Source organism: Anopheles aquasalis, chromosome 3 (genome assembly GCF_943734665.1).
Source record: "Anopheles aquasalis chromosome 3, idAnoAquaMG_Q_19, whole genome shotgun sequence".
Classification (NCBI taxonomy): Eukaryota; Metazoa; Arthropoda; class Insecta; order Diptera; family Culicidae; genus Anopheles; species Anopheles aquasalis.
In genome coordinates, this window is record NC_064878.1 from 11,607,501 (window position 1) to 11,617,500 (window position 10,000).

Below are 10,000 nucleotides of genomic sequence, written 5' to 3' on the forward strand. Positions count from 1 at the left end.
CTTATTCCGAGGCAACTCGAGTGCCTCGGCGTCGTCACCATCGTTGTCAGTGGTTGGTGTGCGAGCGCGTGAAGATGTGGTAGATGTGATAGAGTTGCCTCTATCTATCCGATAGAGCTGTGGCTTCCGCATTCCCTTTAGTTCTTCAACATCACAACACAGATTACCACTCGGAGAGCACTGATAGGTGGATGTATTAAATGCATCCTCGCCGATCCAGTGCCGATCAGCTGCTGGGCCTTGCTGCACTTGTGCCTCGCCAGCACACCGAGCACACCGCACACGGGAATGCTAATAAGTCAATGATGTATCTTCATTCGTCCTCCCGTTTCAGAGTGGAGTCCACAGCTGGGACTCAGCACCTCAGCTCAGCTAGCAGCCCGGACGGTAGAGACGCGTGGCTAATGTTATGCAACTTTTAATGACAATTGTATAACTTTCTCTGGCGGTGCACGGAGTGGATTGTGTCGTGTCGGTGTGCACGGTAGTACGTGCTCGCCCCCCGGGGTTCGCTCACACGCTTGTGCAGGTTTTTGGAAATGAAATTATCTCCTTCGCAAAGCGATGCTTACGTAGACGGTACGTGGTTCAACCTTTCGAATGTAGAGAGAGAAATGTCAAAATAAAACATAATCATCGTGCCGGAAGTGTTCCCCGCTTGATTAGAATCTAGTTATGCCAAGACTCGCATCCTTTGCATCCGGATTCCTGTCTCGTTCGCAATTGAAAACAGTTCGTTACGAGCAGTGTTGGTGCCGGACTCATTTCTTGTGCCTGCGGGTAATAAAGCGGCAAATAAAATCTGTTGCGAACGGCCCCTGCAGAATAAGGCTCGACCGCGGATTTGCTGATCGGCCGGATAGCGGCAGGAGAGGAAAAAAGGGAGAAAAAGAAGCAGTAGGGCAGTAGGGCAAAAGCAGGCCGAAAATAGTACACGTTTTTTGATCTGCTCCATGAATAAAGGATTGATACAAAAAGTGCGCAATCGGTCCCGCCCGAAACAATCAAAAAACGTCTGTAGATAATCAAACGTCGCGACGCGAACAATCAAATCCTCGTGCTATTTAACTGGTGAAAAAGCGAATTCCAACGATCCAGAATGGATAACCTTGAGGAAGAGAAGGCATGCGAGAGCGCGTCACCTGACGCGAAGAAAACGAACGTAGCCGCGTTAGTGAAAGGAGTAGAGGAGAAAACGGAACAAAAACGTCCGGCTGGTGAGGCGACAGGGCCAAAGCAGCAGAAAGCAAACTCTAAAAGGACTAGCGAGGCTACCGAGAAGCGATCAGGTGATGATAACGGTACTCGTGCGCTGGAGCTACAGCACAAATTGAAGATGCGCGAGCTAGAAATGAAGCACGAGATGGAGATGGCGGAGCTGCGTTTCAAGTACGAGCGCACAGAAACGAGGGAAAAGAATGCTGTGTGCAGTGAGAGTGAGTGCGATGGGAACGATTCGGTGACACGGCGGCAAGTTATGGCTCGGAAGTGTATTCCGAAGCACTTACCGTTGTTCGACGGCGACGCCGAAACGTGGCCCTTGTTTTATGGCAGTTTTCTAGATACCACCGCAGCTTGCGGATTTAACAACCTGGAAAACCTTCAACGGTTGAGGGACTGTCTGCGGGGTCAGGCTCTGGAAGCGGTGAAGGGCCGCCTTCTGCTACCAGAAGCGGTTCCGAACGTAATAGAGGACCTGAGGTGCCTGTTTGGCAAACCCGAAAGGTTGCTGAAAAGGTTATTAGAGAAAGTGAGAACTACGCCAGCCCCCAACCCGCATAGGTTAGAAACGTTCCTACCTTTCGGCATCGCGGTGAAGCAGTTGCGCGACCACCTTCAGGCGTCCAAAATGGAGGAACATTTGTGCAATCCGCTACTGGTGGATGAACTAGTGGAGAAGCTGCCGGCGACTTATAAAATGGAGTGGGTGCGCCATAAGCGCCATGCGTGCGGCAAGTCACTGTGTGTTTTCGCAGATTTCATCGACGATATAATGAGCGACGCAGCAGAAGTGGCTGACATAGATGGCTTTCTAGCGAATACCGATCAGTCTAAGAGCAAAAAACCAGTCAAGGGGAATGTATACACACACACCGCTGAAATTAAAACCGCACCAACACGATATAAGCCAGTAACATGCTACAAGTGCGGTAGTGAACAACATCGTTTGCGCGACTGTGAGGTGTTTAAAAACGCACCACCAAGAGATAGGCTAACATTCGCAGAACAAAAGAAATTGTGCACTTCGTGCCTAAAAACCCATCTAGGTGTTTGTCGGTTTAAAACAAAATGCAGTGAAAGCGGTTGCAACGAAACCCATCACCCACTTCTACACCTAAATGACGTCGAGAGCAACAAGAAAGAATGTTATGCTCAGATTGACGACCAAAAGGGAACCATACTACGAATGATCGCAGTGACCCTACGATCCGGGGAAAAGTCGTACGATACGACCGCGTTCCTAGACGAAGGATCATCAGTGACTATGTTGGACTGCGAAATCGCAAACAAAATGGCACTGAAGGGAGAGCCCGAACCCTTCACTGTTGCATGGACTGGAAATGTCACACGAACAGAACACCACTCCAGAAGGCTAAACGTAGGGATATCAGCGATCGGGTCGTCGAAGGAGTACGAACTGACAGGAGTTCGAACCGTGGAGAATCTGATGATTGCGAACCAGGGAGTATCACCACACGAGCTCAAAACAAAGTACGGACATTTAAAAGATCTACCCATTGCAGATGAAGTTCCGAGGGAAGTGGGTATCCTAATAGGACTGGACAACCTACATGTGTTTGCCCCGGTTGCGTCTCGAATTGGAAAGGACGACGAGCCAATTGGTGTGCAAACCAAACTCGGATGGACCATCTATGGGCCAAACATCATTAAAAGTCCTCAGCTGAAGTTCGCGGGATTTCACTCCACCGGCCAGATCTCCAACGAAGCTCTGCACGAGTCGATTCGCAAACAGTATGTTCTGGACGAAACTACATCACAGATTATGCCCGAGTCCGAGGAAGACAAAAGAGCAAGGAAGATAATGGAAAGCACCACTAGAAGAGTAGCTGATCGTTTCGAAACGGGTCTAATTTGGAAGTATGATTTAAAGAATTTCCCTGACAGTTATCCGATGGCGATAAAAAGGAATAAGTCCTTAGAAAGGAAGTTGGAAAAGGACTCAGCGTTGAAGCAAAAGGTGTGTAAGCTGATCGAAGAGTACCAACAGAAAGGATATGCCCATAAGATAACTGAAGAGGAACTTGAAAACACCCCCCCCTCAGAGGTGTGGTATCTACCCATGAATGTGGTGATCAACCCCAAGAAGCCTGGTAAAGTTAGACTAGTGTGGGACGCGGCTGCCCCAGTGAATGGCATCTCGCTAAATACACAATTACTGAAAGGACCGGACATGCTAATACCGCTCCCAAAAATTGTGTGCGGATTCCGGGTAGGCCCAGTAGCGTTCGGAGGAGACATCAGAGAAATGTTTCATCAACTGAAGGTTCGAAAAGAAGACAAACAGGCTCTCCGATTCGTGTTTGGCATCGATGATAAAGGCAACCCGCAAACGTATGTGATGGATGTGGCAACATTCGGAGCCACCTGTTCGCCGTACTGCGCTCAGTTTGTTAAAAATCTAGTAGCAAAAGAATACGAGAAAGATTTCCCAGAAGCAGCTGAGGCAATAATTCAGAAGCACTATGTAGACGACTACTACGACAGTGTGGACACCGAAGTGCAAGCTATACAGAGAGCTCAGGAGGTACAACACGTTCTGAAACAAGGTGGTTTTCATATTAGAAATTGGGTGTCTAATTCCCCACAATTCCTGGCGGCTCTCGGAGAATGTAACCCAGACGATGAAGTCCACGTCACTCGAGGAAAAGAATCAGAATATGAGCATGTCTTAGGAATAGTATGGAGGCCTACCGAGGACGTTCTCTGCTTCGAAGCAGAGACGAAAAAGGAACTCGTGGAAGCTCTTGGCAGACAGGAACATCCGACCAAGCGAACGGTGCTAAGCTTTCTGATGGGGCATTTCGATCCAATGGGATTTTTAACCCCAATCACTGTATGTGGAAAAATGTTGATGCAGGACCTGTGGCGTAAGGGCTGCGATTGGGACACAAAACTAGATGAAGAGTCCCTCAAAACATGGCAGCGCTGGAAGAAATTGGTGAGCACTATCGAGTCGATAAAGGTGCCTAGGAGCTATTTCGGTGATGCTAGGTCAGACGAAGTTAAGCAGATTCAGCTACATGTGTTTGCCGATGCAAGTGAGACGGCGTACGGTTGTGTAGGATATTTTCGAGCTATCGTTCGAGGAGAAGTACAGTGTGCGTTAGTTATGAGCCGGTCTAAAGTGGCCCCCCTCAAGCATCTGTCTATACCGCGCCTGGAGCTTCTCGCAGCAGTACTTGGTGCGCGGCTAGCGCGAACGATTATCGATATGCATCCGTTCAAACCAGAAAAAGTGGTGTACTGGATCGATGCTAGCGTAGTGCTCTCCTGGATTCGTTCTGAACATCGTAAATATAAACAGTTCGTCGGGGCTAGGATCGGTGAAATTCTCAACTTAACCGATGTAAAGGATTGGCGATGGGTGCCCACAAACCTGAATGTGGCCGATATGTTGACCAAGTGGTACCCTGAACCAGATATGCATCCAGACACCATATGGCTCCGAGGCCCTGAGTTCCTATACTTGAGTGAAGACAAGTGGCCAGTAAAAGAAATGCCTCCAGCAAACACGCATGAAGAACTGCGAGCCACTCACCTGCTTCACGACATAGTATGTGGGTTCGAGGGCTCGTAGAGGACGTGATTCTTTCGAAAGATGGCATATGCAGACAGGCATGGGTTAGGACTAAGGCAGGGTTATTTAAGAGAGCTACTGTGAATTTGGCAGTTCTAGAAATTAGGGAGTAACGTGAGTCTTTAAAAATGGGACCACGTTACGAGGAGGGGTGTTGCGAACGGCCCCTGCAGAATAAGGCTCGACCGCGGATTTGCTGATCGGCCGGATAGCGGCAGGAGAGGAAAAAAGGGAGAAAAAGAAGCAGTAGGGCAGTAGGGCAAAAGCAGGCCGAAAATAGTACACGTTTTTTGATCTGCTCCATGAATAAAGGATTGATACAAAAAGTGCGCAATCGGTCCCGCCCGAAACAAAATCCCTTCTTTTGAAGTCCTGCTAGGTGCTGCCATGTGCAGCAAAATGGTCAATAACCGGCATGCGCCTGTACGGCATTATTACGTCTTCATATCGTTAGGATAAGGGGTAATGTGGTTTGCTGTGGCCTGCAAGATGCTTCTGGACCTGAATCGATCGCAATGTATTGTCTCATCTGAGGTGCGCTGCTGGAGAATGACGTGCCAGGTAGCTCCGGAGCGATAAGACATAAGGAATCTGTTTAAGGATTATTAAGTCAGCCCGCCCGAGCTCCCACTAAGCCCTATTCTGTAAGTAATCCGTTTAGTAGTAACATGGCTCACAAGAAAGCTCATAAGCATAGACGATGTGCTGCATAGCAATGGTGCGAAAGAATGTATCGAAGGTGCCTAAAGATTGGTTAGATCATCACTTCGTTCGAGAAGCATCTGCTTACTTAGTTCGAATTTCCATTCCGTTTCCTGGAACTATCAGGATTGTGTCGGATTCTATTACATCGAACCACAGTAATCCTTATAATTACATTCAGAATGTGCTAGTTATCTTTATTTCCAAGGCATCGAAGGATCATGACAGTCAATTAACTCTAGCAACAGCCCTCTCGCTCGGATCAGCTTAACAGTAATCAGAGTGTAGCAAAGTTCAGTTTTACGTTTTTAACAACGGATCCCGGAGATGGAAACCACAACAGAGGATGTAAAATAAGCTCCGTATCGATTTGCCACTACACGGTTCGAAGGTATGCAAACACAATGGCCTCTTCCCTTTTGAAGATTGTTTGTTCTAGCGAGAACAACACTTTGATTTACCGAGATAGGCAAACACAATAGCACTTGAAGCGAAGCTTTGTGGCGAGCATTCGAGGAGCATCTTTCCCTGAAGATTTTCTCCAGGCAAAGGCCGGAAAGGCGCATCAAATTCATCGGCAGCTATCGGTGAAGCTGACGAGACGAGACGAGACGAGAGAAGGCCAACAAAGCACATTCCCCGGGGGGAGTTCTCGGAGAAGTCCGAGGCCTGCTACAGCTGGCCGTGCCAATTGAGCCATCGATGAGCCTGTTGAGGCGAACCGGACCGACCGCCGCACAATGCCAGAAGATTCTCATTTTCCACATCAACACTTCAGATAACGTCCCGATCAGATTGCTCCGCCTCGTCGGTGGTTTCGGTGGCTCCTGGCACACCATTTTCCACTCACCGGCTCTTTTGTGTTGTGTAGTGGCGCAGGTGCAACCGATAAAGAGCTTACCACCAGGTTCAGAAGTGTGTGCATGGGGCTGGGCCGTTTGTTTGTGGTAGCATTTGTTGACTCACAATTAATTATAAATGTTATGTGGCCTTGTTACGGGTGATTGGATGCCGGATAAAAGTCGACGGAAATGGAATCTCCGGTTGCCGCACTTCGGACCCGACATACCGCCGGCCGCCACTCCCGGTACAGCTCCGGGATTGGGTTACGTATTAATCAGAAACCCATCAATGCGATGCTTACTCAATTACAAGACATGTGTCCACCCCCAAACCCACTAACCTCCCCCTCCCCCGCCCAAACATAATGGCCCTTGGGAGATCTTGATGGGTGTCCTTGCTGTTGGCGCTGTTGGGGGCGTTGTCCGATATGCAAAGCGACAAGCAGAGCTCATCGCAACGGGGGGGGGGGGGGGGGGGGCGGAGGCCGCCCACTAATTCTCGATGATTAATGGGACCTTAAGTAGCTCATTGAATGGCAAACTGAAGGTTATCGAAACAGAGCCAGAGAGAGGGGGAGAGAGAGAGCCACCTCGATGGCCCACGACGAGCGATTAATTTGTTGTGACTCCCGCAGTGCCGGTGGTTGCGGTCAGTTGTGATAGGTTTCTAATTGCTTTCAGATGAAGCGATGAATGTTGGTGACATTCGGATGGGAAATTGGATGCCTAGGCCTACAAGTTGCGGTGGAGCTCTGCACAAAGAGGAGCTCGATAGTGTGTGGCTTGGCACGTGCCATCGATGCCATCGATGTTTCCAGAGATACCTTTTATTGAAGTGTACCAAGAATTCTGGTATGAAGATGTGTACGATATGATAAAAGTCCTTTTGAAACACAACCCTTTACCATGGAATTAAATATCAGTGAAATGGTAGCTCCGTTTCCCAAAAGGTTGATATTTGAAATGATGAAGCTCCGTTTTTAAAAACTCGATGATGGAGGCGCCAGGTAACCGGTAACATTGCATACTTTCAACGTTTTGTAACAGATATAAATATCGCTAAAAAAACACGGGGATCTCAAACTCCATTATGTGGTGAATGTTGAAATGATGAAAAAATGTTTCTTCATTAAACTTTTCAAACACTATTGTCGTGTCTATGCCAATTTTTCGAACACTTTTGCAGATATTTATTCTTATTTATCTTTTCACCATGAAATTTAGCTATAATTTAAGACCAACATAACTTTATTCAATTAGGCAGCAACATTTAACTAACGGCCTTTGAAGGCAATCTGCTTGACCTACATAGTGATCGACAAGCAGGAAGTGTGTTTAGTGGCAATACTGTTACACGGTAATTAATCTATGAAGCGCCCCTCCCCATTTGTTGAACACGTTTCTCTACATCTTAAGAAATGCGTGGAATCGACGTGCGCGAACTGTGACGAATGCAGCCAGTGTCCGATCGTAATGGCACAGCACTCGGCAGCATCCAGGTCGAGGCACCAACCGAACGTCAACCGACTGCTGCTCCAAGAGGCTAAGAGCATTTCCGCCGGTTTTGCTTGATATGATAATTGCTACCGTATTCCCCAACGACAATTTCCCATCTTGACAACCTCCGCTTCACCAACCTTCCGACAAGCAGCGCGGTAATGGAAAATGGCTGAAAATGACGCGCAAAGCCGATTGCGAACTACGTCAGTGGTAGGGCCGAGCGCTGGCAGGCAGGCAACCGTTTTTGTGAAGTGGAACTTCCTCTCGCTCTCCCTACCCTTCCTCGTCGCCGCCCGGTCACGTCTGTCCGCGACAAAACGACCAAACACCCGCAGTCCCAGGCGGCATAAAGCGCGATCCTAGCAATGACGACACGGGCTACGGGCTACTCCGGGCCCGGGCTGCGTCGTTGTAAACGGAAAAGGAAATTAGAAAAGGAAGTGCGATGGGGCGGGGGGCGGGGGGGAAGGGGAGAAGGGTGGAGAAATTAACAAAAAAAAGAGAGGAAGAAGAAACCGGCTACCGGGCTAGGTGCGACCGACGCTGTTTGGTACAAAGCGATTGCTGAACCTGAATGTTGCCGCGCCACACACCACAGAACTGGGCTGCTTCCTGCCGACCCTGGGACCGCACACGAGCACAGAAGGAAGAGAAAGGAAGAGGCTGGGGAGGACGCAACAGCGGGTGTCGCTAACGAGAGATGAAAGCAATGGCTTTTAATTGTTTGAATTACTTCGTTTCGTTCGGTGGTGGTGGTGGTGGTCCACAGGCCCCCAGGTTCTCGCTGATGTGCTGCTACTACCGCTGCTCGGCGTTACTCGGTTCTTTGTTCCGCTTTTCCGCATTTTCCCGCGTTTGATGTTGGGCGCGGGGGTTGCTGTTGGGCTTTCATTTTTTTTTTCGCTTCTTTGAATTTGCTTTTTGCGCTTTAACCAGGACCTGTGGGATGCAAAAAATACCCCCATTGCTACCAACGTGGCCGATGGCAACCGATGGATGCTGCTCGTAAAATGCAATTGCAACGCAGTGACCGTATGGGTGTGCGTGTGGGCCCTGCTGGAGTGAAACACAATTTTGTGGTTCCGGGCGACAAATTGCACAACTCGGTTTTCCCCGGTAATTGAGCGCTTTTGTAACGAACGCTAATGGGAAGGCTTTAGGGGGATGGGAAATGCGGACTAATGGCTATTTAGAGCCATGCGGCGACGTTCAATTGAATTTGTTCCCGCTGATCTATGAAGGGAATATTGAATTCGATCTTTTAATTGACTGACATTGTGCTGAATTCTTTTGATTTTCAAATGGACCTGGAATGGCATTTCCTAGGGTATTAATATTAATTTTAGACAACGAGAAGGTTAGTGGTTAGTGTTGGCCACAGGAGAAAAGCCGTTAAATGATTACCTCATTGGTTCTAAAATCTGTAGAAGATTAATGAAATATATTAAACAACGATGCTTATCCACCTCGGGTAAAAAATCGCTACTACAAATAGAATCACTACCTGTTGTATTCTAAATCTGCTAAAAATGCTTCTTTTTATTGTAAAGTTTTGTTCGAATTATTTATGACAATAGACTACCTGTGGAATGGAATTAATGTTATGAAAAGCTTTTGACATTATTATTTCTTAATTTAGCTTAGCTTACTATTATTCTTTTCTGGTGTTCAAACATGTATTTTATGCATTTTTTTACTGCATACAAACTAGACTGACGATGCAGTTTGTTTATAAAAAAAATGCAGTTTGCTTTTACGATTGCATTTCACCACTTTTTGGCACTTGCAATAAAAGTTGCTATCAAATAATTCTGCAACGATTGAAATAAACATAGAAACAACAGTTCCATCGTGTACTGGCAGCATAACAAATGGATGTTCCATCCTATCACCATCTCAATTCATTAACTACATGATGTGGCATTGCCACGGATCGCACCCCGCTTCCCTTTTCTTACAATCTTATCCTCACGCACTCACACCAACTAAGCACCGATCGCATAAACTAGCCCCTCCCGTCATTACGATTGCCGGGAAATCAATGAATTGCTCATCAAAAAGAAAGAGTGTTGGCCGTCATCCCTCATGCTCAATCGGGCGCAATCGAGCAATGAAATGGTGAGCGATAAAGCAACCA